Source organism: Schistocerca cancellata, chromosome 9 (assembly GCF_023864275.1).
Source record: "Schistocerca cancellata isolate TAMUIC-IGC-003103 chromosome 9, iqSchCanc2.1, whole genome shotgun sequence".
NCBI lineage: Eukaryota > Metazoa > Arthropoda > Insecta > Orthoptera > Acrididae > Schistocerca > Schistocerca cancellata.
In genome coordinates, this window is record NC_064634.1 from 230,633,784 (window position 1) to 230,661,411 (window position 27,628).

Sequence of the window (27,628 nt, forward strand, 5' to 3'; positions counted from 1 at the left end):
GAACTAAATTAACGACCCATAAATGATGTAGGCTATACACTTGCGTTTTCGTTAGAATAATGTTTATTCAGAAAGAAAACTAATAGTGTCATATTTAGAGATGCTGTTACACTCGAGCGCATGTCCATTTAGCACAGTTCGATCATTCGCAATCTCATCGCGAAATACAAGTTATCCACGCGAAAAGGTAAGAGTTCACACCAAGCGCGCGGCTGCTCACCCCTCCCGCGATACCACACAACGCGAAATTGTCTAAGTCGTTTCACATCCTATCTGCCTAAAGACCGACTGTCCGCTTTCGAGTCTCAATCCGAACTGTACCCCTTCGTGTCTTCAGCCGAACTGTATTTTAGTGTCTCAACCAGAAGTGCCCTCTGCCCGTCTGCGACAGCGTATCCCGCACGCCGAACATCTTCGCTCAACTGACTAGTGCAGTTCCCTTTCCTGAAGCCATCTGTGGGTGTTGGAGAAAACAATTCCTTTATTCCCACATACATTTAGCAATAACTGAACACTACACACATGAATGAATTGTGTAGACATGAACAGCTCGGAATAACTAACTAAAGCTAAGTCAAAGAATAACTATATCACTGCACGTTAATTAACACTTCACGGAATGTTTATGAAGCACTGTACACTTTTAGGGATCGATTGTCAGAAATAGGTCACTACATGACTCCCCCATTTTATGCTAACGATACCGCAGATTAAATTTCACGCGCCGTCCAGCTCTTGTAATTAATTCTTTCTTGAAACCGGGCGGTGTGTCACGTGTGTCAGTGGTTGTGTCAGGGAGTGGTGTAGTAGTCCTCGACGTCGGTCTTGGTGTTGCAGTGACTGTTGTTCGCTGAGTGTTGTGGTGTTCATGGGGTACAGGAACACATCTTGTAGCTTCTCCTGTCTTCTCTGGTTTGTGTTCAGTGGTAGCTGTGGTGTCTGTTGCGTCCAGAAATGCAGGCTTGATACGGTCCACTGGAACGGTGGTGGGTGTACCGTTAATCATTATGCGGAAAGTATTGGTATCCCTACTGACTACCAGATATAGTCCGTCATATGGTGGCTGCAGTGGTTTACGCAAACTATCATTGCGTAAGAATACATGCGTGCACTTGTCTAGCTCCACAAAAACGAACGAGTGTCTTCCAAGCTGGTTTCTGGGCATTGTTGGTCTCAATTGGCGTAATGCTGTCTTAATCTTGTGGCGAATTCTGAGGTTGTGATTGTATCATCTGCCATGCTCTGCAGAAATTCTCCAGGTAGGCGTAACGTTTGTCCATACACCAATTCTGCTGCTGTTGCTTTCAGATCACTTTTGAGTGACGTTCGTAGACCCAAAAGTACGATAGGTAGTGTCTCTGTCCAATTCGGTGTTGCGTGACATCTCAGTGCTGCCTTTAACTGTCGATGAAGACGCTCAACCATGCCATTTGATGCGGGGTGGTATGCCGTGGTGCGTATGCGTTTCATACCTAATAATGTAGCCAATGCTTTGAAAACGTAGGCTTCAAATTGTCGTCCTTGATCAGTTGTAATTCTCAGTGGAACTCCAAACCGGGCAATCCAACCACGAAAAAATGTTTGAGCTATAGTTTCTGCGGTGATGTCCTTCATTTGAAATGCCTCAGGCCACCTAGTAAATCTGTCAATCACCGTGAGGCAATAACTGTAGCCTTCCGATGCCGAAAGTGGGCCGATGATGTCAACATGCACATGGTCAAAACGCTGATTTGGTGGAATAAAAGTGCCTAATGGTGCCCTGACGTGCTGTGTGATTTTATTCCTTTGGCACGCCAAGCATTGCTTCACAAAATGCTTTAGTCTGTGTGCATACACGGCCATAAAAATCTTTGTTTGACCAATCTGAGTGTGGCTCTTACTCCTGGGTGTGACAGATTGTGCATTGATGCAATTGCCTGTGTTCTGAATTGCTGTGGCACAAATGGACGTATCTTTCCTCTTGCTACGTCACAGTACAACTCAATGCTTGCTTCAGGAAATGTCACCAGCTGTAGCTTCAATCCTTTCTCTTGTAGCAATAGATCACGCAACTCACTATCACGTTGTTGCGCATGCGCAATGGCGTCGTAATCAATGGCCTTTGTCACTGCTTCCACCTGTGCGATGTCATCTGCTACTGTGGACACTGCTTCTATGCGAGAAAGTGCATCAGCTGGAACATTTAGCTTCCCTTCCATATACACAATGCTGGTCGTGAACTGGCTGATATAATCTAAGTGTCGCAGCTGCCTGGGCGATGCTTTCTCTGGCTTTACCTTAAAGGCATAGGTAAGCGGTTTATGATCTGTGTAAATCGTGAACTATCGCCCTTCTAATGCGTGTCTGAATTTTTTTACTGCCGCATAAGCTGGGTATAGCTCACGTTCATACACTCCTGGAAATGGAAAAAAGAACACATTGACACCGGTGTGTCAGACCCACCATACTTGCTCCGGACACTGCGAGAGGGCTGTACAAGCAATGATCACACGCACGGCACAGCGGACACACCAGGAACCGCGGTGTTGACCGTCGAATGGCGCTAGCTGCGCAGCATCTACATCTACATCTACGTGGAAAGAAGGATTGTCGGTATGCCTCTGTGTGGGCTCTAATCTCTCTGATTTTATCCTCATGGTCTCTTCGCGAGATATACGTAGGAGGGAGCAATATACTGCTTGACTCTTCGGTGAAGGTATGTTCTTGAAACTTTGACAAAAGCCCGTACCGAGCTACTGAGCGTCTCTCCTGCAGAGTCTTCCACTGGAGTTTATCTATCATCTCCGTAACGCTTTCGCGATTACTAAATGATCCTGTAACGAAGCGCGCTGCTCTCCGTTGGATCTTCTCTATGTCTTGTATCAACCCTATCTGGTACGGATCCCACACTGCTGATCAGTATTCAAGCAGTGAGCGAACAAGCGTACTGTAACCTACTTCCTTTGTTTTCGGATTGCATTTCCTTAGGATTCTTCCAATGAATCTCAGTCTGGCATCTGCTTTACCGACAATCAACATTATATGATCATTCCATTTTAAATCACTCCTAATGCGTACTCCCAGATAATTTATGGTATTAACTGCTTCCAGTTGCTGACCTGCTATTTTGTAGCTAAATGATAAAGGATCTATCTTTCTGTGTATTCGCAGCACATTACACTTGTCCACATTGAGATTCAGTTGCCATTCCCTGCACCATGCGTCAATTCGCTGCAGATCCTCCTGCATTTCAGTACAATTTTCCATTGTTACAACCTCTCGATACACCACAGCATCATCTGCAAAAAGCCTCAGTGAACTTCCGATGTCATCCACCAGATCATTTATGTATATTGTGAATAGCAACGGTCCTATGACACTCCCCTGCGGCACACCTGAAATTACTCTTACTTCGGAAGACGTCTCTCCATTGAGAATAACATGCTGCGTCCTGTTATCTAGGAACTCCTCAATCCAATCACACAATTGGTCTGAGAGTCCATATGCTCTTACTTTGTTCAATAAACGACTGTGGGGAACTGTATCGAACGCCTTGCGGAAGTCAAGAAACACGGCATCTACCTGTGAACCCGTGTCTATGGCCCTCTGAGTCTCGTGGACGAATAGCGCGAGCTGGGTTTCACATGACCGTCTTTTTCGAAACCCATGCTGATTCCTACAGAGTAGATTTCTAGTCTCCAGAAAAGTCATTATACTCGAACACAATACGTGTTCCAAAATTCTACAACTGATCGACGTTAGAGATATAGGTCTATGGTTCTGCACATCTGTTCGACGTCCCTTCTTGAAAACGGGGATGACCTGTGCCCTTTTCCAATCCTTTGGAACGCTACGCTCTTCTAGAGACCTACGGTACACCGCTGCAAGAAGGGGGGCAAGTTCCTTCGCGTACTCTGTGTAGAATTGAACTGGTATCCCATCAGGTCCAGAGGCCTTTCCTCTTTTGAGCGATTTTAATTGTTTCTCTATCCCTCTGTCGTCTATTTCGATATCTACCATTTTGTCATCTGTGCGACAATCTAGAGAAGGAACTACAGTGCACCGCTGCCGTCAGTGTCAGCCAGTTTGCCGTGGCATACGGAGCTCCATCGCAGTCTTTAACACTGGTAGCATGCCGCGACAGCGTGGACGTGAACCGTATGTGCAGTTGACGGACTTTGAGCGAGAGCGTATAGTGGGCATGCGGGAGGCCGGGTGGACGTACCGCCGAATTGCTCAACACGTGGGGCGTGAGGTCTCCACAGTACATCGATGAAGTCGCCAGTGGTCGGCGGAAGGTGCACGTGCCCGTCGACCTGGGACCGGACCGCAGCGACGCACGGATGCTCGCCAAGACCGTAGGATCCTACGCAGTCCCGTAGGGGTCCGCACCGCCACTTCCCAGCAAATTAGGGACACTGTTGCTCCTGGGGTATCGGCGAGGACCATTCGCAACCGTCTCCATGAAGCTGGGCTACGGTCCCGCACACCGTTAGGCCGTCTTCCGCTCACGCCCCAACATCGTGCAGCCCGCCTCCAGTGGTGTCGCGACAGGCGTGAATGGAGGGACGAATGGAGACGTGTCGTCTTCAGCGATGAGAGTCCCTTCTGCCTTGGTGCCAATGATGGTCGTATGCGTGTTTGGCGCCGTGCAGGTGAGCGCCACAATCAGGACTGCATACGACCGAGGCACACAGGGCCAACACCCGGCATCATGGTATGGGGAGCGATCTCCTACACTGGCCGTACACCACTGGTGATCGTCGAGGGGACACTGAATAGTGCACGGTACATCCAAACCGTCATCGAACCCATCGTTCTACCATTCCTAGACCGGCAAGGGAACTTGCTGTTCCAACAGGACAATGCACGTCCGCATGTATCCCGTGCCACCCAACGTTCTCTAGAAGGTGTAAGTCAACTACCCTGGCCAGCAAGATCTCCGGATCTGTCCCCCATTGAGCATGTTTGGGACTGGATGAAGCGTCGTCTCACGCGGTCTGCACGTCTAGCACGAACGCTGGTCCAACTGAGGCGCCAGGTGGAAATGGCATGGCAAGCCGTTCCACAGGACTACATCCAGCATCTCTACGATCGTCTCCATGGGAGAATAGCAGCCTGCATTGCTGCGAAAGGTGGATATACACTGTACTAGTGCCGACATTGTGCATGCTCTGTTGCCTGTGTCTATGTGCCTGTGGTTCTGTCAGTGTGATCATGTGATGTATCTGACCCCAGGAATGTGTCAATAAAGTTTCCCCTTCCTGGGACAATGAATTCACGGTGTTCTTATTTCAATTTCCAGGAGAGTATGTTGCCCAACGTTGCTGAGATGGTGACAACTTATCACTATAAAATGCAATGGGCTGCCATAACTGATCAATTTGTTGCTGAAGTACGGCACCAATTGCAGTGGACGAAACATCAACCATGAGAGCGAGTGGAGCATGCGCGACCGGGTGTGCTAATTGTGCGGCCTCTGCTATAGCTTTTTTTATAGCGTGAAACGCGGTGTCCGCCTCGATAGTCCAATGCACTCTGTGGTTAGGTTTAGGTGCGCCTTTAAGTAGTTCATTCAATGGTGCAGTTATCAGTGCATGATTGCGAATGAAGCGTTGGTACAAATTCACTACTCCAATGAATCGTCGTAATTCTCTGACTGTGACAGGGCGGGGGTATTTGTTTATGGCCTCTACTTTACTATGTGGCGGTCGAATACCCTGTACATTCACCAAATATCCTAGAAAGTGGACCTCTTTCTCAGCAAAAACACACTTGGCAGGATTAATTACTAGTCCATGTGTGCGTAGGCGGTCAAACACTTGTGCCAAATGCTGTAAGTGCTCCTCTTCTGATGCAGACATCACCAATAAATCATCTATATACACATAGCAAAAATCTAAATCTCTTGTAACCTCATCCACGGAATGTTCACGAAGCACTGTACACTTGTAGGGATCGGTTGTCAGAAATAGGTCACTACACATCCATCTGAGTGGCTACAGCTTATTCTAGATTAGATTACATATGAACATATTTAAATAATTCGCGCTTGACCACTTTCACGTTCCAAATAAAGTAACGATAATATCCACTACATAATAAACATTTAATTGTTTTACATAAAACCAATACAATTTCCTTCGTAAATATGAATGTCCCGACCATTAGCATTGCACCAAAGTTCTTTCTGATAAATAAATAAAGAACAAAAGTAATTATTATGCACTAAACTTTATCATAAATATTCTATTACCTAACGATGTCATGCTGTCATCGTCCAATGTGTTTTGTGTCGAGAAAATGATAATCTGATGCTTAACTGAAAATAATGATAATCCAAATTTACTATTTTCTTTAAGCAAAGTTACGGAGTTGATATTTACGACGTTTCTCATTTTAATGATGCGCTTCTATATGAAGTGTCGATCGTTAAGATCGAACAAAGCGTTCAGGTTTTACCATTCAGGTCTTTATTAGAAAACTTGTTAGTTTCACTTTAACAGTAAATCGTAAAGTATTACATATATGATCAATATTCAAGTTTTATTGGGATCACCATGAAAATTTATGAAGGATGGTAAATTAAAATTACTGTTCCTTCATTCCCTGCACTACTACAGAATTAAATAGTTTTCATAAATATTTCGCTTTATGGCCGATCTTAGGTGTGCCATATTTAATACTGCTACGTCTCCTTGGCCAGAAAAGCTTTCTACTTGGGTTTGACTATGACGTGGTTCTCGTCAGTTTTACTCGCACACTACAGCGCTTAGGACTCAATAGACAATAGATGCCTATGAGTTTCCCAATGTCGTGTTGAATGTGCGTCCTTTGTGGAATGCGGTCCTGGACGACAGATTTCGTTTCACAATATCTGGCCGTATATTTAAATGAGAGAGCAATGTTCGTTAACTCACGACCTATGTACACTGCCTTACAAGAAAAAATTAAGAAACCCAGAGGACACAGTCGGATGTCAACGTAACTTCGGAAGGTCGGCAAGCATGCTGTGTCCCTTTGTCACAGATAGAACGTCTGTCAGAGTCATTTAGTGTTTTACGTATTTAGTACTGTTACCAGACCCGATAGGACATGTCGTGGGTGTGAAGAGTGCCAAATGTAATGAGTTCGCTATGGATGAGACGTCCCCGACACTTGTAGCAGCGAAACAGCTTTATCGACACCTGAAAGAATTTGAAAGGGGCCTTATCCTAGCCGACTTGTTGAATCGTGCCGTATCCTGATTTTGGAAGCTTCCGATGTAACAGTGACCCGATGTTTGTCTGCATGGGAACGTGTATGCAGTCATACTAGTCATCAAGGATTCTGTCAAATGCGTCTGACCGCCGTAAGGGCGGACTCGCATATTGGTGTACCAAGCACACATCCTTCCAACCTTATTTGTCATCGTACGCCACTGGTCGCAGAACAGCAGCAGTAGGTAAATACGTTCCCATGCCTAGGCTGCCGTTAGTACCAAAACACAAGGTACTATGTTTGGTGCAGTGTCGTAACTGGGAAGCATGGACTGTTCACGAATAACGCGTTGTGTTCAGCGATGAATCGCGGTTCTGGACTACGCTGCCGAATACCGTCGTCGGTGAGAACGGCGGAGATCTGGGGAGGAATCCCCTTCCTTCATATTTTTGGAAAGGTACACCTGTGTTAGCGTTGTCACCATAATGTGAGGACCCATCGGGTATGACACCTCGGGTATGACACCAGGTCAGCGCTGGTAATGACTGACGACACAACAGAACGACACGGACATCCTACACCCACATGTCGTATCTCCCATGCGACAGTATCTCGGTATCATTTTTCAACAAGACAATACTCGTCCATGCATGGTGTGTGTCTCTATAAACTGTGCGTGATGCTGAGACACTCTCATGGCCAGCAACATCAGGCCCAGCAGACCATGCGTGGGAACAGTTTGGACGTCCTCTCCATGCTGGAACTCCTAGTATCCTTTAAAAATATCGGGATTTTCATGTATTGATATTCAGGATACTGTCAAACAGGCTATCGATATATAGAGAAAATATCGGTCAACCTGCGTATGGACGGGAAAGACACCGACGTACTTGCCTATACAAATAATGGCTGCTGATTGTAAATATTCTGTCATTTCAGAGCGGTATTAATATATTTCTTTATTTACATTTGTAAGTAGGCTGTTTAGGTTCTTATATTGGTAACGCCACCGCCACGTAGCGCTCTGTATGAAAATCACTGGTGGTGCTGTGTGCAGTCTGTGGCTGGTTTGCTTTGTTGTCGGCTATTGTAGTGTTGGGCAGTTGGCTGTTAACAGCGCGTAGCGTTGCACAGTTGGAGGTGAGCCACCAGCAGTGGGAGATGTGGGGAATGAGATGGCGGAGTTTTGAAAGGGAATGATCTGGACGTGTGTCCATCAGAGACAGTACATTTGTAAGACTGGATGTCATGAAAAAATACAACTACAAAGGAGATTCTCTCTACAATTATGTGCTAGCAATAAACAAAAGCTACACTAATTACACAAACTACAAGAAAATAATCAGAAGATTCCAGTGAGGTATCCTGGCAGGGTCACCATATGAAACGTCCCCTTGGAAAAATTATTAATGACTGTACTTAAACAGACACACAATATTTTTAGCGCAACGCAATCTGACTTTCAGTAATCCCTACAAAAGAATGGCCCTGAATAACGATAACCTATACCTTTCATGAATTCTTACCTCACAAAGACCTTCGTTACTCGAATTACTGCAATACAGTGAGCGCCAATACTGCCAGCTACATAAAAGATTCTAACTACTGAAGGCACTAAATACTGATAGGCATAGTTAGCAAATGAAAGATTTTGATAGAGGACAAACAATGTATTTACCTTAAAAGTGTTCAAAAGTCATAATATATATAGCAGTTCATGACATCAAGTTTTAAAAATGTACTGCCTCTGATGGACACACGTCCAGATCATCCACTTTCAAAACTCTGCCCTCTCATTCCCCACATCCACCACTGCTGGCGGCTCACCTCCAACTGTGCAACGCTACACGCTGTTAACAGCCAACTGCCCAACACTACAATAGCCAACAACAATGAAAACCAGCCACAGACTGCATACAGAACAGCCAGTGAAGGAAGCTACGATGTTTTTGAGATTTGACTGAGGTGTTATGATGTTATTTTTACGACAACGATGTGTATTATGCTGTTGAGGTATGTTTATGATTAATAAGCTGATGCTACATGAGGAATGTGATTATGCTACATATTTATAATGATGAAATATTGAAGAATGTCGACGAATATGTATATGTGTAATAAGGTAAGGAATAATGAGTAGTGGTTACGGACTCTGATTTGTGAAAAGGGATGTTGGAAACCAAGAATCGTATTTTAAGAGTTATGAAACGTATGTATATGCTTAAATGTATCACAATACCGGCGAAAATTGTTTGGACACTGTTATATTCATAGGATTTTGTTTCTACACATTTGCATCGCAAATTCTCGACCTGTGAAATTTTTTATATGAGACTGTCACTATAGTCCAAACTGGTGTCGTAAATATTTCGGTAATAAAGCTAAGTGACCTTCACATAATGCGTCGTGGGCACCCAGCTGTGCGACAGTTGCCTGAAAAAAATGCCATTAGTGTGTGCCTTTCAGAGGCACAGTTGGAGAAAGAAGAGGGCCAATATCCTATCTATTGACATTTCTTTGTAGAAATCATCGTAAATACGACACACTCAAACTTGGAAAACATATGATTATAGTGTGGAGTTCTTAATTTATGATATTTACTAAAATGTCTAATGAAACGATGAGAAATATTTTACATATATTGTCTTTCTAGTTGAGAGATTGCTCATTTTGTTTAATATCTAGTTTCTAGCTGCACTGCAGAATTGGTTACAATAAAATTTAATAGATGTACTAATATAGATATTTTATGCCAGATATCCAGTAAATAATAACTTTATGATCCACTTAAAAAAATGAAGGAGCACAAAAAGACATTTCCCTTTGCAGGAATTACATTATTAATTTTTTTAATGACTTGGTAAGTTTCTTGCAGAGTAAGTTTTTGTGATGCATCACTCTAGTGTTAAGATCTGACATAGGTATTAGACATGGCCATTTTTACTGTAAAATTATTTTCTGCTTGAACTTTGTCATGTTTAGGTATAAGTTATAGCATTTGCTGCTGCTGTTTGCCAGGCATAGTTCTAATGAATTTTACATTGTATTAAGCTAGTTTTACTACCGATTTATTTTTCTTGTTGCTGCACATTGGCTCATATTAGTTGTAATATTGCATTTGCTTTGCTAATTTATGTATATTGTTGTTTGCTTTAACAATTTGCTTTTTTTGTCATTGCTGTTTGTGATAATTGTTTTGTGCTGTTGCATTGCATCGTCCCTTAGTATATATATCTGAGTTCAGTAGATTTAAGTTAGCTTGAGAGGGGGTAGACTATATAAAAATAACTGACTGTGGAGAATAGGGAAAGAATGCATTGAGAAGTTATATGAAAAATATTTGGGCCAAAATGAGTATTATACAATGAGAAATAATTATTTTGAAAGAAAAATGAATAGAATACAGAAAGGAGGTATAGATAGGGCTTTTTGGGATTAATGATGAATGAAGAGAGATCCCCAAGAAGTAAAGGAAGTTTTGTTTGCAAAATATTGCAGTAAATACAAACCCTGTCCTTTCCTTTTGTATTATTCCGCTATGTGTTTGTGTACCCTTGTGTATTTGTGTTCTTCCTGTCTTTATGTGTTTATCTGATAAGACTTATGTTGTAGAATTTTTCTAATACTCAGCTACATTCACTATGATGAGGAATACTGTTATCCTCAAACATAATTTGCATTTATAATATGTTATTTACTATGTAAAGATGTTTATACATTATTAAATCTGTTCTGTTTCAATGGTCATATGTGAAATTAATGTTTCGAAATCTATTCTCATTATTTTATTTATTTACTTATGTCATAATTCCAGTAATACTGATGTACATGTTTGTTTCTATTCTTTTGTAAAGCCTGTATTTCTACAAATGTTATCTGTACTATTATGTTCCTTAATGATGTATTTTTACCTTTGTAATTGTATTCTTATGTTGTAAATGCATAATTGTATGGACACCAGTTCATCAAATTTAGTTACATTTCACTGTACACGTTTCTGTTGGTCACACTATATGCACAATATGTGAAAAAAAGCGACTGTTAGTGTTTGCACGTGTGTTAATAATTCAGCAAGGGACTGATTAACAGCATTGCTGGTTCTAAGGACAATTCCAAAAACTTTGTGAGTCCACAGGTGGTGGTTTATGGACTTGCTATATTGTCCGCAAGACTCTTCGATGGTGATTGTGCACCTGCACAGTCGCAACAGATGGCTGCTGGTCGTCTCTACAAGGACTACAGTGGGTCTGAATCTTTCATGGCCCACCAATACCATTATTTCTACAAGGACGGCAGTGGGTCTACACCTCTGGTGGCCCACCAATACCGTAATCTCTAACAGGACTACAGTGGTCTGCTCTGTGATGACCTACCTACCGATATTCTTCAAAACGTCGACTGACTCTGCTGTGGGTTTGCTCTGTTGTGGCCCATTACCTGTGTGCATGTCAAGAGTCAGCACTGTCTTTCCGTTGGAAGGACAACACTACTTCTTCAAGACTGCATGGAAATCCACTACTTCCGTGTGTATTTTCTTTTACTACTCAGACTTTGCGAAAAAAAAACAGCTTCGCGAACAATGTTGGCCACATTATAAGCTCTGGCTCACCCTCACCTCCCTAGGACTATGTAGCCTCTTTCAACATGCTTTAGCCAATAAATGGCCTTTCTCTAAAAATTACCCTATTATTCCACAACGCCCACCGCCTGCCCACACGCGCCATCCTGTACAATATTCTCTGCATCAACAAGCCAGCAGCCTGCCTTCCCCCTTAGAGTCAGAACTGAAAAGAAAATGTTGCACGTTCTCGCTTGCCGATAACCACTTTGCTAACAATAGTAACTTAATGTAAGTGGCACAATAAAAAGTGTCCGATGAGTCCGTCTCTCGGTTTCGTCACATATAGGACTTGTCCGAACGCTTCGTGTCGACTTCGCTGTGTTTTTTTTTTCCATTTCTAAAAACGCCAGCGATGCAGCAGCTGTAATGTTAAAATTGTGTGATGAAGGTGATCGTTGCAGTTTCTGTTGGTAGCGCCGAGTGCCAATTATATCAGCATTTCATCCCACACGTCTCTTATCATTTAGAATTTTGCTCATAAGAATTCTTCACATAGTGAAACTAAAGTTACGTTTTACTGTAATTTCCAAAGATCGACTTCAAATACTTACCAAAAATTGAAAATAAATATATAATATAAAAAAAGTATTGACAGCAAATATCGCCACCTTGACATCGATGTACCAATATACCACGGAATAATGTCACGTACATACACTGAAGCGTCAAAAAAACTGGCACAGGTATGCGTAGTTAAGTACAGAGATATGTAAACAGTCAAAATACGGTGCTGCGGTCACCAACGCCAATATAAGACGACAAATGTCTGGTGAAGTTGTTAGATCGGTTACTGCTGCCACTATGGCAGATTACCAAGATTTAAGTGACTTTGAACGTGGCGTTACAGTTGACGCACGAGGAATGGCACACAGCATCTGATGAGAGGTAGTGATAAAACAGGGACTTTCCGGTACACCATTTCACGGGTGTATCGGAACCCAGCAAAACGTCAAATCTCCGACATCGCGGCGGACAGAAAAAGATCCTGCAAGAATGAGACCAAAGACAACTGAAGAGAATCGTTAAACATGACAGAAGTGCTACCCTTCTGCAAATTGCAGCAGATTTCAGTGCTGAGGCATCAACAAGTGTCAGCATGCGAACCATTCCACGAAACATCATCGATATGGGCTTTCGGAGCCAAAGGCCCACTCCTGCCTCCTTTACGACTGCACTACACAAAGCTTTACGCCTCGCCTCGGCCCGTCAGCACCGACATTGGATTGTTGATGACTGCAAACATGTTGCCTGGTCGGACGGGTCTCGTTTCAAATTGTATCGAGCAGACAGACGTGTATGGGTACGGAGACAACCTCACGAATCCACGGACCTGACGTGTCAGCAGGGGAATTTTCATGCTGATGGTGGCTCCGTAATGGTGGGGGTAGTGTTATGTTGGAGTGATATGAGACAACTGGTACGTCTAGATACGACTCTGACAGGTGACACGTACCTAAGCATCCTGTCTGATCACCTGCATCCATTCATGTCCATTGTGCATTCCGACGGACGTAGGCAATTCCAGCAGGGTAAGGCGGCACCCGACACTTCCAGAATTGCTACAGAGCTCCTCCAGGAACACTCTTCTGAGTTTAAACACTCTCGCTGGCCATCAGACTCCCCAGACATGAATGTCAATGAGCATATCTGGGATGCCTTGCAATTTGCTGTTCAGAAGACATCTCCACACCTCGTGCTCTTACGCATCTATGGACAGCCCTGAACGATTCGTAGTGTCTATTCCCTGCAGCACCACTTCAGACATTAGTCGAATCCATCGCACGTCGTTTGTGGCACTTGTGGGTGATTGCGGGGGCCCTACACAGTATTAGGCAGGTGTACCAATTTCTTTAGCTCTTCAGTGTATATAGATACTTACAAGAAAGCTATCCGTATTTTATCTACAGCCTACTCCAACCCAGAACCAGGTTAAATTACATGAGGCACCATCTGCAATAGTTGTGGGCCGTCTCGCCTCAGGAGAGGCTACAACAACTTTATCGCTCCTTTCCCAACCACATCAGTGGGTGCATCTAGGCTATAGAGGTTGCTACGCAGTACTGTTAGGTGCGCTCATACTACCAAGTTTTTTGTAATCACTTAAATAACACCAGATGACCTCTCAACCATTTCATTGCGTTTTATCCATTACTTCTCTATGGCTTACTTTTTTGTCAGGTAACATATGCGTGTGTTTCTGTCTCTGACTCTAACCACGGTCCCTCTTCCCACGCCATCGACAACCAGCGCACTGTTTCTAATCTGCCTTGCTGGAAGCCACAGAGCACATCTTCTGGTGAGGTAGAGGGTTACTCTCTGGTGGTCCCAGCACAGTAAAGAAGAGTTACATTCAATCCAACTTTAAGTATGATGATTGTTGTGTATCTCAGATACTGATTCTTCCGAGTATCTCTAATGCTCTTCGTATGTAATGACAAAATAGTAGTCTGAAAGTATTCGTGGAAAATGAGATGAGTTACAGTGCCACTTGAATAATATCGCTCTCACACAGACATAGCCGAATTAGATTCTTGATGCCATTCGACATTTCCATGCAGTCGTTACTTCTATTAGGCACTACTACACAACTATTGCTCTTTGCCATCCGAATTACAATTAGACAATGCTCCATACCTAAGTTTGTACTGATCAGAACTGTTTCTATCTACGTTATGTAATTAATAGGTGAGAATTGTTTATTCAAAATATTTGTCTTCTGTAATTACTTCTTTGGAAACATTACCAATCCCGGGCGAGCTACTGTTTCAAATCAGCCGAGTACATAATCGAAAAGTGAGCTGGTAGCCACTATTAAGGAATGAGCAATATATATTTGCTGGATGGAAGAAACGAGGCGAGGAGAAAAGAAGGCACATCAGATATGACAAAGTCATTGCGCAAAAGACATAGCTGGCCGCTATGGTCGAGCGGTTCTAGGCCCTTCAGTCTGGATCCTGCCGCGGGCACGGATGTGTGTGATGTCCTTAGGTTACTTAGGTTTAAATAGCTCTAAGTTCTAGGGGACTGATGACCTCAGATGTTGAGTCCCATAGTGCTCAGAGCCATTTGTACCATTTGACCACAGATGTTAAGTCCCATAGTGCTTGGAGCCATTTTTCTTTTTTAAAAAGGAAAAGGCATACAGTGACGGTAAGGAAGCCATGACTTAATCACTTGGCGTCACTGGATGATTTTCATTTTGTCGAGCCTCCAGTATAATTAGAACCTCATATATTTATCAAAAATGTATAAGGGATAGTCAAGTGAAAATGAGACACATGGAAAAAGTACGTATGCTGTCCATTACTTCGAAAGTATTCGTCAAATTTGTTAACACATTTATCCCGCTGTGAGATAAGACGGTCAGTGCCTTCATACAAAAACGTTTGAGTGTGCCTCTTGAGAACTATTATGATACTCAGGCGTGCATGCTCTTCGTCCGAAGCAAATCTACGGTCACGAACGTCTTTCTTCAGGGCTCAGAAAACATGGAAATTGAGTGTGTAGAAAGGGGGACTGTATGTATGTTTTGTGTTACGGCTTCCAGATCTATAAACGTATACGGATATGGTGTCTGATCTTTCGGACATGTCAGTATATAGTTCTGACAAAACCGGCATTCACCTTCTTCTTCTGTGCGGATGCACACATATTTCCCGAACTCTTACGGGACTTGGTAAGAATGTCTTCTACGAGTAATGAGTGTGTTGGGGTGGGACACTACGAATGTAGTGTGTCGACATACAAGGTGAGAATGTGGGTCTCGCGGCAGGTGTGCTTGCGGGGCACAAATTTTTACCTGTTCCCGTTGATATACAGGGTGGTCCTTTGATAGTGAAGGGGGCCAAATATCTCACGAAAGAAGCATGTAATAAGAAATGGGGGTTCCTATTATTAAAAAACGCAGTTGATATCCGTTTGACCTATGGCAGCGCCATCTAGAGAGCCAATCAGCACCTGAAGAGAGTAAATTAAGTCTAACTTTAAAAGCGTACAGGCCGACTTCAACTTGGATTTCATGGTCGAGCGGCTGCTCATAAGCCACACTTCACGCCGGTAAATGCCGAACGACGCCTCACTTCGTGTAAGGAGCGTAAACATTGGACGACGGAACAGTTGAAAAACGTTGTGTGGAGTGGCGTATCACGGTACACAATGTGGCGATCCGATTAGAGGGTGTGGGTATGGCGAATTCCCGGTGAACGTCATCTGCCAGCATGTGTAGTGCCAAGAGTAAAATTCGGAGACGGTGGTGTTACGGTGTGATCGTGATTTTTATGGAGGGTGCTGCCAACTCATGTTGTTTTGCGTGGCACTATCACAGCACAGGCCTACAAAATGGCTCTGAGCACTACGGGACTTAACATCTGAGGTCATCAGTCCCCTAGAACTTAGTACTACTTAAACCTAACTAACCTAAGGACATCACACACATCCATGCCCGAGGCAGGATTCAAACCCCGACCGTAGCGGTCGCGCAGTTCCAGACTGAAGCGCCTAGAACCGCTCGGCCACAGTGGCCGGTGCACATGACTACATGGATGTTTTAAGCATCTTCTTGCTTCCCACTGTTGAAGGACAATTCGGGGATGGCGATTGCGTCTTTCAACACGATCGACCATCTGTTCATAATGCACGGGTTGTAGCGGAGTGGTTACACGACATTAACAGCCCTGTAATAAACTGGCTTGCACAGAATCCTGACGTCAATCCTATAGAACACCTCTGGGATACTTTGGAACGCCGACTTCGTGCCAGGTCTCAACTACCGACATCGATACCTCTCCTAAGTGCAGCACTCCGTGAAGAATGGGCTGCCATTCCCCAAGGAACCTTCCAGCACCTGACTGAACGTATGCCTGCGAGAGTGGAAGCTGTCATCAGGGCTAAGGGTGGGCCAACACCATATTTAATTCCAGACTAACAGATGGAGGGCGCTACGAACTTATAAGTCATTTTCATCCAGCTGTCCGGATACCTTTGATCACATAGCGTAAAAGTAATATCATATTAACAAAATGATTATATTTATTTCTTGGAATGAAAAAAAATGATATACGGTACTTGGTTCACTGGACTAAAAATTGTAGGAAGGTGTCTGACACGAGAGTTGTTATGAATAATATTATTTTGTTAGAAAAAATACATTTATCTTAAAGGCTTGCGTACAGACAGTTCATATACTCAACCTCCTTAAAGAGGTGTCGCAGTTGCGGATGACAGTATTTATTAATGCTATAGTCATAAACCACGTAACCGTAAAGCTCAGTCTTTAAGCTCACATTGCCAAAGCTAGTGTCCAACTGCAGAGTGCTGATTCTAAAAAACACGTATTGGTGGAAGGATGACAGGATGATTTTACGAAACTTTCTTTCTGCACACTCACAGGTCGTTCGGATGATAAAGTAAATTTTGATGCACGTATTCTAGATACTACAGAGGTCTTAACTGCACTTTTTTTAAATTGAGATTAGCCTCTCGAAAGAACATGTAATATACGTCGAAATTTTCCTTGAATTACATCATTAATTGCGTTTTTGCGTCTTTTAGATTTCACCCATCGTATTTTCGTTAATCTGAAAGACTGTCCTTAGTTATTCACTTCCCTGCAAGTTAATGAATTTCACAAAGGTTTGGAGTTCAGAAACTTATTCATGCACTTTAAAACGATCGTGAAATTACGGTTATTCGTCTACGCTGATTTCATCTTTTTGATCTTATCGCTGGCGTTTAAACGGGTTGTTCCTTTCTGGAGTATAGCGACGTCAGCATAGTTGGATATGAAAAGTGCAATTGATTTTAAAATGAAGACTTTTTCAGAGCGAGATAACTTACTTTTCTCTTGGCAGGATCAATGGAATAATAGGCTTTTAAAACTCCATGGAACAATTAACCACGATACAGGATACTTAGCTGCCATCCTTATACGTTAACATAAACGAAAGATCAGTACGCATAAATTATGCGAATGCATGATTTAGTTGGCTGAAGAAAACAACAGTAATGCTGTAATAATGCTTCTCTACAGTGTAGCGAAGATAAACAGCGTTGGAATTAGCTGCGTAGTGTCTTTTGTAACTGTGTGCGGGAGAACCGCTGGAGCTTTCAGGTGCTCTTCATGTTAACCAATACTTTGGAGAGTGACTAATAGAGTGTTTCAGTCACCATATGACAGTAGCCGGACGGTGAATGTAGCGAGAGCACGGAACACTGCGGCGTTCCAAATACGAAACTCCATTCAGTGTTTGTCCCACCAGCGTAGAGTTTCAGCAGCAGCGAATATCATACCGCACTGCTTCACAATAGCGGACGCACCAGCGAGGACACCGGCCATACGGAATGCAGATTACCTGCTCTAATGTACTGCGGTTGTGTGCCGCCCACACGCATCTGTTTACTGGCTCGCATACCGAGCGAGCACAGACAACTGTTTCCCCACAACAGTACGTCGGCCCTCCAGGCAAACTCGGCGGCAACAGATTAGTCACGGCTCTCGTAATTCAGTTACGGCTTTCAAATAAGATTTTAATACTGTGTTTGCTGGCTGCTTTGCTAATGAAACACGTATGTGGAAGTTTGCGTACCGTGTCCTGGGCTGGGAATGATGAGCCGCCGTGAAACAAACATTTAGCGCCAAAAGTGCAAAAAGAGAAGAACGCCGATCTGGAAGGTTAGAGTTTGATATATCGTCGACGACAGAATCATTAATACTGCAGTAGTACCTAAAGTGAATGACGATATGGACTGAAATTGTTAGTGGGCACCTCAGATTCATAGACTGGACTGCATTGATTTTACATTCTAAGACAAAAGAAACGGCACACCACGGAGGAATTATCGGAATGGAACGCAAATCGGTAGATGTGCTGTCCGTGTACAGTCAAGCAAATGATTACAGTTTCAGAACTATTCGAAGGAGACCTGGGGATCTCGTCGGCCAATGTAGGATTGGGCAAGCACGAGGAGAAGCAGTAGGTACTCTTTCTGTACAGGGGCTGGCATTGTCTTGTTGAAATACAAGCCCAGGATGACCTGCCATGAAGGGCAACATTAACGGACGCAGAATATCGCCAATGTAATGTCCTGTAAAGGTGGTGCGGACGAAAACCAAAGGTGAAAGGCACCCCAGACCATAACTCCAGGTTGTCGGGACGTATGGTGGGGGTCAGTCAGGCTGGTATCCCACTGCAGACCCTCCAGTCACCTCGATGGGGATCGGGGCGCATAAGGGATGAAATTCGCTAAGACGATAGGGCCTGTTCCCTACTTACTATCCCTACCAGCTGGGTGGTGAAATATATTTAATAAATATTAAGTTTAATTGACTGACCTACGATTTCACGAAATCCATAAACGTATGGCCCCAGTAAGCCAATATCGATTATTTTTGAGCGGTTCAGATGGGGCCTGATGATGGAAAAACGAATTGCCGAAACTGGTAGTGAAAATAGAGTAAGGTAAGCTGTCAATTGCACGGATGTTTGGCGAATTTCACTGTTATATTATAATGTCTGTACCACGCCATGAATCACTGAAAAAATGTTAAAGAAATGTAATTCATCTATGAAAGAAGTGCATTACGTAACAATTGTTCTAGCGATTCTTCAGTATTGCTCTTTAATCAGGGATCCTTACTAATTTTGATTAACATGTTAGTGTCCAGGTTATTTTTTCTTAATGTTTTCACATTTATTACTCTTACTTAGTTTCTTTTTAAACTGAAAAAGATATATTTAAAGTGGAAAAACCATTTTTACCATTCTACTTTTAGTATTACATACTGCACCATTTCCAAGCGTTAGGAGTATAAGCGCAAATATTCCTGTTGATAACTGAGGCCTTTGTGGTGAACGAAAATACATCGGTACTCTCCTCGGTTGCAGACTAGTAATTGTAGCCGTTAAGAGTAGTATGTTTTTAGGTTAATTGGTACCTCCAGTAATACAGGCGCAGATAAGGCATTAATGCTTACTTCCCACATAGCAGCAGGCAATTTATTGAAGCATTGATGAGTGGAAGCAAAACGGATAATCTATACTGACGAGCGTAGTACACTTGGCAGTGCAGTTACGACAATGCAGAAAACATTAGGTAGTAAATTAGGCTATATGTCTGTGAAAAGACTGTTAGAAATAGAGGTAAAACAACTCATACATTGAAGTTGGTACCTTTTATTTTATCAGTGGTCGCAATATCTACACCTCTAACCCTAACATACTATAAGTAACCCAGAGAACTACTGATAATAATTTGTAACATTTATATCAAGAAGTTACATATTTTAATGGTGTAGGAAACAAGCAATAGCGCAAACTAAAAATGAAAAACAAAAACGACAAATTAATTGATATTATAAGTTGCAAGAGATTCAACAAACAGTCCCAAATTTCACTTCTTGCGCTGGATACGTGCGGGTATCTTACAGTTTACTCCACCACATCGTTTTCTTCTGAGGTCAAATATTTTCACAATCAGGTGCTGCATTCAATACCAATTGAGCTCATCGGCCACAGTAATGGTCGCGCAGGTGGGGCGCCTTGCAAAGTCCGGGCGGCTTTCCCCGGCGGATGTTCGAGACCTCTCTCCGGCATGCGTGTGTGTTGTTCTTAGTGTAAGTTAGTTTAAGCTAGATTAAGTGGTGAGTAAGCTTAGTGCCCGATGACCTTAGCAGTTTGGTCCCATAAGACATTACCACAAATCGCCCAGTTTGCCACAGTAATGGAGCGAGTGGAGTGGGTGGGTGTGAACTCTGATGACTCGTATACTCCTCACGTATACTTGCATAATTTCTCTTCGAACATTATATGAGAAGTCGTCTTTTGTTCGAGCTTGAGAGTATCTCGGGACTGACTAAAAATAAGAGCCTAGTCAAATTTGCTGTTACATGTATGTATCCTGTACTCGTTCACATTTTGATCCTTTCGATCAGCTCAACCCATCTGCTTGTTGTATTCTGCCAGGATGGAGGGACGAACAACTACAAAGTGTTTTGTTGAGCACTCAGAATATCTTCTAACATTAATTACCGAGTTCACAAGAGCTGTATTTGATACTGGGCAAACAACGGAGTTGTATACCATTCAGACAGAAACTGACTATTTTTCTTTCGTGCGGTGGAATGAACTACACTGAAGATCCAAAGAAACTGGTACACTTGCCTTATATAGAGTAGGAGCCTCGCTAGCACGCAGAAGTGTCGCAACACGACTTGGCATGGACTCATGTCTGAAATAGTGCTGGATGGAAATGACACCATGAATCCTGCAGGGCTGTTCATAAATCCGCAAGACTACGAGGGGGTGGAGATCTCTTCTGGACAGCACTTAGCAAGGCATCCCAGGTATGCTCAATAGTGTCCATGTCGGGGGAGTTTGGTGGCCAGCGAAAGGGTTCCTGGAGCCACTCTGTAGCAATTATGATATGTAGGATGCTGCATTCTCGAGCTGGAATTGCTCAAGTTCACCGGAATGCACAATGGACATGAATGGATGCATGTGGTCAGACAGGATTCTTAGGTACGTGTCTCCTGTCACAGTCGTATCTAGCCGCATCACGAGTTTCATATCATTCCAACTGCACACGCCCCCACCATTACGGAGCCTGTAACAGCTTCAACAATCTCCTACCAACATTCAGGTTCCATGGATTCATGAGTTTGCCACCATACCTGTACACGTCCATCCGCATGATACAATTTGAAACGACACTCGTCCGACTAGCCAATATGTTTCCAGTCATCAACAGTCCAATGTCGATGCTGAGGGGCCCAGGTGACGAGTAAAGCTTTCTGTCGTGCAGTCATCAATGGTACACGAGTGGGCCTTCAGCTCCAAAAGCGCATATCGATGATGTTTCCTTGAATGGTTCGTACGCTGACACATTTTGCAAAGTCCAGCGTTGAAATCTGCAGCAATTTGTGGAAGGTTGCACTTCTATCACGTTCAAAATGGTTCAAATGGCTCTGAGCATTATGCGACTCAACTTCTGAGGTCATCAGTCGCCTAGAACATAGAACTAATTAAACCTAACTAACCTAAGGACATCACACACATCCATGCCCGAGGCAGGATTCGAACCTGCGACCGTAGCGGTCACGCGGTTCCAGACTGAAGCGCCTTTAACCGCACGGCCACACCGGCCGGCTTCTATCACGTTAAACGATTGTTTTCAGTCGTCGTTGGTCCCGTTCTTGCAAAATCTTTTTCCGGCCGCAGCTGTATCGGAGATTTGATGTTTTACCAGATTCCTGATATTCACGGTACACTCGTGAAATGGTGGTACGGGAATATCCCCACTTCATCGCTACCGCGGAGATCCGTCGTGCCCCGACAATAACACCACGTTCAAACTCAGTTATATCTCGACAACCTGCTATTGTACCAGCAGTTACCGATCTAACAACTGCGCTAGACACTTGTTATCGTATATAGGCGTTGCCGACCGCAGCACCGTATTCTGCCTGTTTACTTATTTCTGTATTTAAATAAGCATGCCTATACCAGTTGCTTTGGCGCTTCAGTGTATATCTCTTTCATCTCTTTCACCTTTCTCCGTTTGCTTCCTGTTTGAAACTGGGTCAATTAGGGGAGCAGCAATCTCGGTCACAGACACAGTGCCACCAAAATACGAGTATTAGAGAATTACAACAGCGTTAGGTATAATAGAATAACACGTAAAAAGGTTTGAGGTTCTCTCGTTAGTGTATAAAGGTAACTTTACGTAAAGCTACAAATGTAGCAGTGTGTCTGGGACAGAAAAAGTGTTTTATAAATGTAAATTAATGACATGAGGTCGTTGATAATAAAGGAAGCTACTTTTTTTTAACTTGAATGGTAATATATTTAAGTTGTAATACTTTCTCTACATTCATGGTGCACTGAGACTGAGACTGCAGAGAAAATGTTTAAATTCAATTGCCAGTTGTTCCCAGGAGCGGATTGTTTCTCACAATTACTAACACAGGAATAAATATTGTCGTATGACTAGGGCCTCCCGTCGGGTAGACCGTTCGCCGGGTGCAAGTCTTTCGATCTGACGCCATTCGGCAACTTGCGCGTCGATGCGGATGAAATGATGATATTAGGACAACACAACACCCAGTCCGTGACCGGAGAAAATCTCCGACCCAGCCGGGAATCGAACCTGGGCCCGTAGAACTGACATTCTGTTGCGCTGATCACTCAGCTACCGGAGGAGGACAACACAGGAATAAACAACAGATGATCAATGATGCTTAAATAAGCGTAACAAGATTATACAAATTCACTGTAGTCCGGAAGAGGACTACAAGTTAGTCGTGTACGATTAATCCAAAGCTGTATCTAATAGAGACAGAGGGAGCGAGTTTGAGAGAGAGAGAGAAAAGACCCAACGAAGAGCAGCACCTTTCATTACGGTGTTATATAGTCCACGCAAAAGCGATACGGACAGTGAACAATTGCAGTGACAAACACTGCAAGAGAGGCATTGTGAATCATAGAGAGATTTACTACTGAAATTTGGTGACAGCACGTTCCAAGAAGAATCGAGTAATATATTACTTCCTCCCACGTAGAATGACCACAACTAGAAAGACTGAGAAATTAAAGCTGATACGTCGATTAACTGAAAGTCACTTTTCCGATGCGTCATTTGTGAATCGAATAGCCAAGCGGGGAAGGAGGTAGGAGAAGTGCTCACACATCTTCTTCACAGTGTAAGGTGGCTTGGGTGTGTAGACGCAGATGCAGAAAAATAGGATGAATGTAGTGGCAGAGCCATGGAGGTCCAGTATCACTGGAAACTCCATGAAACTTTTCTAGTATATGTAAAATTTTGACGTATACCTAATGAAGAAGGGCATTTAGGTATTCGCAGCCGGCCAAAGATTAATGGCCCACTGGAGATGTCAGTACCAAATATTGATAACAGGTTCAGTTCAGCGACGAAGGAATTGCACTTGTTTCTTCAGGGATGACATATTTGGCTTAAGCCATTCACTGATGTTTGGATTCTGTACAGCTGCCAAATTGTGGGTCTTATAGGTTGCCACGTTTCAACCATTGTTCCAAGAAATCCTTGCTAGTTTCTGTGGAATTAAAACTGAGTGATCTAACATGCCAATCGAGATCCGAGTGTTCGTCAGACAAGGAATGTGTACGTGCAGGAACGGAATCCAGAAAGGCGACAGCCACGTAACCGATATAAGAGCCCTGTCAGTGCTTTGGATAGCTTTTAGCAAATGGAATCTTACTGTTAGAAAATACAAGTGATAATTACCCACGAGTTACACAGTATTATCGGACTAAGATATACCTTACATCTGTCGTACTTAGCCAAGTATCTACAATCCTTTTTGTGTAATTAGCAGTGCAGTCAAACAGATATTAGATGCCTCTGTAAGTATATTCGTTTAAAGTACTTAGCCTTTCGCAAATCAGAAACGGTGTCCTATAAAGTGTGTTTCACCATCGGAAACAATGATGTTAACAGGCGATATCAGAATGGGAAGTATGGAAGTAAAGAATTTGCGGTATATAGCCCAATGAAAATACCAGGTTTGAAACTTAAATAATGCTAACTACTTATTTATAGCTGGTACAAAATAAATACGTGTTTCAAACTGACCTTCAAAGTAGTCACCAACATTGTGTACAACCCTTTGCTAGCGATGTAGAAGTCATTGGATACTCTTAGCAGTGCCTGTTTTGTTGATAGTTCGAGCGGCGCGGTCTATTGCCCGACGAATTAGTAGCAGTTCTGAAGCTAATGCCGTGGAAGTGTTTACTTCAATTTAGAACTTGAGATGAACTTTCGAGGGCTTAAGTTAGGGGAGTCCAGTAGGTGGATAGCACTTAGCAGCCCCATCAGTAAAACAAATCAGTAACAGCTCGCACTGTACGTGCTTGAGCTTTGTCATGCAAAATGATGGTCAGGTCCTGCAGAATGTATCACTTCTGTCTCTATGCTGTTCATTTTTGGAACACACGGTACGACCAACAATGTCGCAATGTGGTAAGCGTTATCTTCTGACACCTATTCTTCATGATAGTATTCTTTACCAATGGCTAGCTTATGTCAGTATCGTGTTTCAGTTTGATTTATACACGCACTCTCTCTAGGGAATGAAGTTTATTCGGTTGGTTTAAATACCTGTAACGTCTTACTTGTCCTACATCAAGTCAATTGCTCGCTACTAATCTATTATTTGTGAGCGTTGCCGTAAGAAATTAACTGTGACAGGGCTACTTCGTTTTTGTGTTAACTGATGAATATATCATTTCGTTGCCAGAATCTACAGACTTCCATAGGTATGAAGTTTCCCTACTGTCCCTGTCTTCCTTAATTTGTTAATTACTACGTGATGGAACACTTGTAGTAGGAGAGAACGTCCGGCACCGGAAATGTCCAGGAAGAGGAGATCATTAGGTGAATGATCTCTTGAGGGACAATGACAGTTAGTACATCTCCATAGGCCATTTATTCCACCTTTCTATAGTTTGCATAACAGTAGAGAGCTAGATACAGTGTGATAATGGGATAGTCCATTAAATTTCGGGTATGGGCAGCATATATAATATTTCCTCAACCGATATTTCGGCCGCGTATCGTCCGGCCAAGCTCAGAGAGAGTCAGTAAACTGACAGCAAGATATTTTTTCTTTTGTTGTGTTTCAGTGCCCCATCTGGGGGGGGGGGAGGGGGGCTGGCAGTAGCATAGGTGCTGCTCCTCTGCTGAAAGACAGTAATCATACAAAGAAGACATTTAAAATAACAGAATGGAGAAAATATAACAACTGTCGTAAGCAAATATGGAAAGAGATAGAAGGACAGTGAAACTACTACTAGGCGCTACATTATTCGACGTCCACGACTCTTCACAGAACGCAGGTGTTTCAGAGAACACCATTTACCATAAATTTTCAACATGGAGATTCGCAACAGACCCCCTCTCCCTCCCCCTACGTATTCACACGTTGACCCAACGACATCGTGGATTACGATTGCAGTGGGCACGGAACAATAGAGATTCTGAAGTCAATCAATGGAATCGTGTTGGTCTTCAGGTGAATCACATTTTTGCTACACTAGGCCGATGGTCAACTTCACAAATGCCGTAATCCAGGTAAACGGCGCCTCAAAAAGTGCAGCGAGCCACGGACGCAAGTTAGTGGGAGCAGTAGTTAGGGGAAACATTGCATTGCGTCACGCAGCCTGCTGCGAATCACCTACATACCTTCATGCTTGATGTCTTCCCCGATGGCGACAACATCATACAGCAGCATAATTGTCCGTTTCTCGGAGCGATAACCGTGCTACAATGGTTTGAGGAGAATTCAGTAAACTCACGTTGACGTCTCGACGACCAGATTCGCCTGATGAAAATAATATGGAAACCGTCTGGGTCGCTATCGGGTGCCTCGCCGCACCCACAAATCATAGGGCTGTTATTTACTGGCATTACAAGACCTGTGCGCCGGCTGCTGTGACCGATTGGTTCTAGGCGCTTCACACCGGAACCATACGACTGATAAGGTTGCACGTTCGAATCCTGCCTCGGGCATGGATGTGTGTGATACACTTAGGTTAGTTAGGTTTAAGTAGTTCTAAGTTCTACGGGACTGATGACCTCAGATGTAAATGTATAATGTAGGATTTGTTTCAAGACGTTTCTCGTTAAACGTGACACAGACTTCCGACATGACTTTCGAACACTCAGACGGGTACAGAGAACCATGCATACATGTTACATCATTAGAGTCAATAAAGTGCCAGGTGCTACGCATCGGGTGGTGGCAGGTCTCGTTATAAACGAGCCAAGCAGGCGGAGTTAACCAGTGACAATTAAATATTTTTTACACCGCACGCGGCAGACCTCCCGACCGGACAGCGCAGCTCAACGGCTCCGGCCTTTTGCCTGGTTTATCAGAGCGCTGACGTATCGCGATGGCGTGCTTTTAATGGGACACAGCTGTAATGGTGATAGCCGGTCGCCATCAGTGAACTGTCGGGCTATCGCCGCCGCCGCCGCCGCCGCTGCCGATGCTGCTGCTGCTGCGGCGCTATAAGCCGGCGTGTGCGCCTGCCCGCAGATCCGGCGATAAGCGGCGAGACACGAGGCGGCTGTGGGCGCCCCCACTCAAACAACAACAACAACAACAACATCAGTGTGGCAGCCATCTTTCTGGTCGCGTTTCTAGGTCACAGCGACAGTCAATCCGCACAGCTTCGTTTCCTAACTCTTCGAAACACTGCCCTGTTGTGCTGTAACTTAATACAGTTCGGGAAAAAATGTTTCTCTGTTATTGTGCTTCCATTGTTTTTACTACAGCTTGGCCCTGAATGTCTCTAATGACTGTTCCTACAGTTCAGCAACTTTTTTGAAAAAAAAAAAAAAACAGAAAACTACACAGCTCCCCTCTCTTAATAACTCGTTTTAAAATTTCACTACCTGACAAGAAATATTCTTTACCGCTAATCTGAAACACACACACACACACACAATCAACCGCGCGCGCGCGCAAATGGCGCTGTGGATAACATCGGAAGCTCACTGAGGCTTTTTGCGGATGATGCTGTAGTACATCGAGAGGTTGTAACAATCGAAAATTGCACTAAAATGCAGGAGGATCGGCAACAAATTGACGCATGGTGTTGGGAATGGCAACTGAATCTCTATGTAGACAAGTGTAATGTGCTGCGAATACATAGAAAGAAAAATCCTTTATCATTTAGCTACAATATAGCAGGTCAGCAACTGGGAGCAGTTAATTCCATAAACTATCTGGGAGTAGGCATTACGAGTGATATAAAATGGAATAACCGTATAAAATTAACCGTCAGTAAAGCA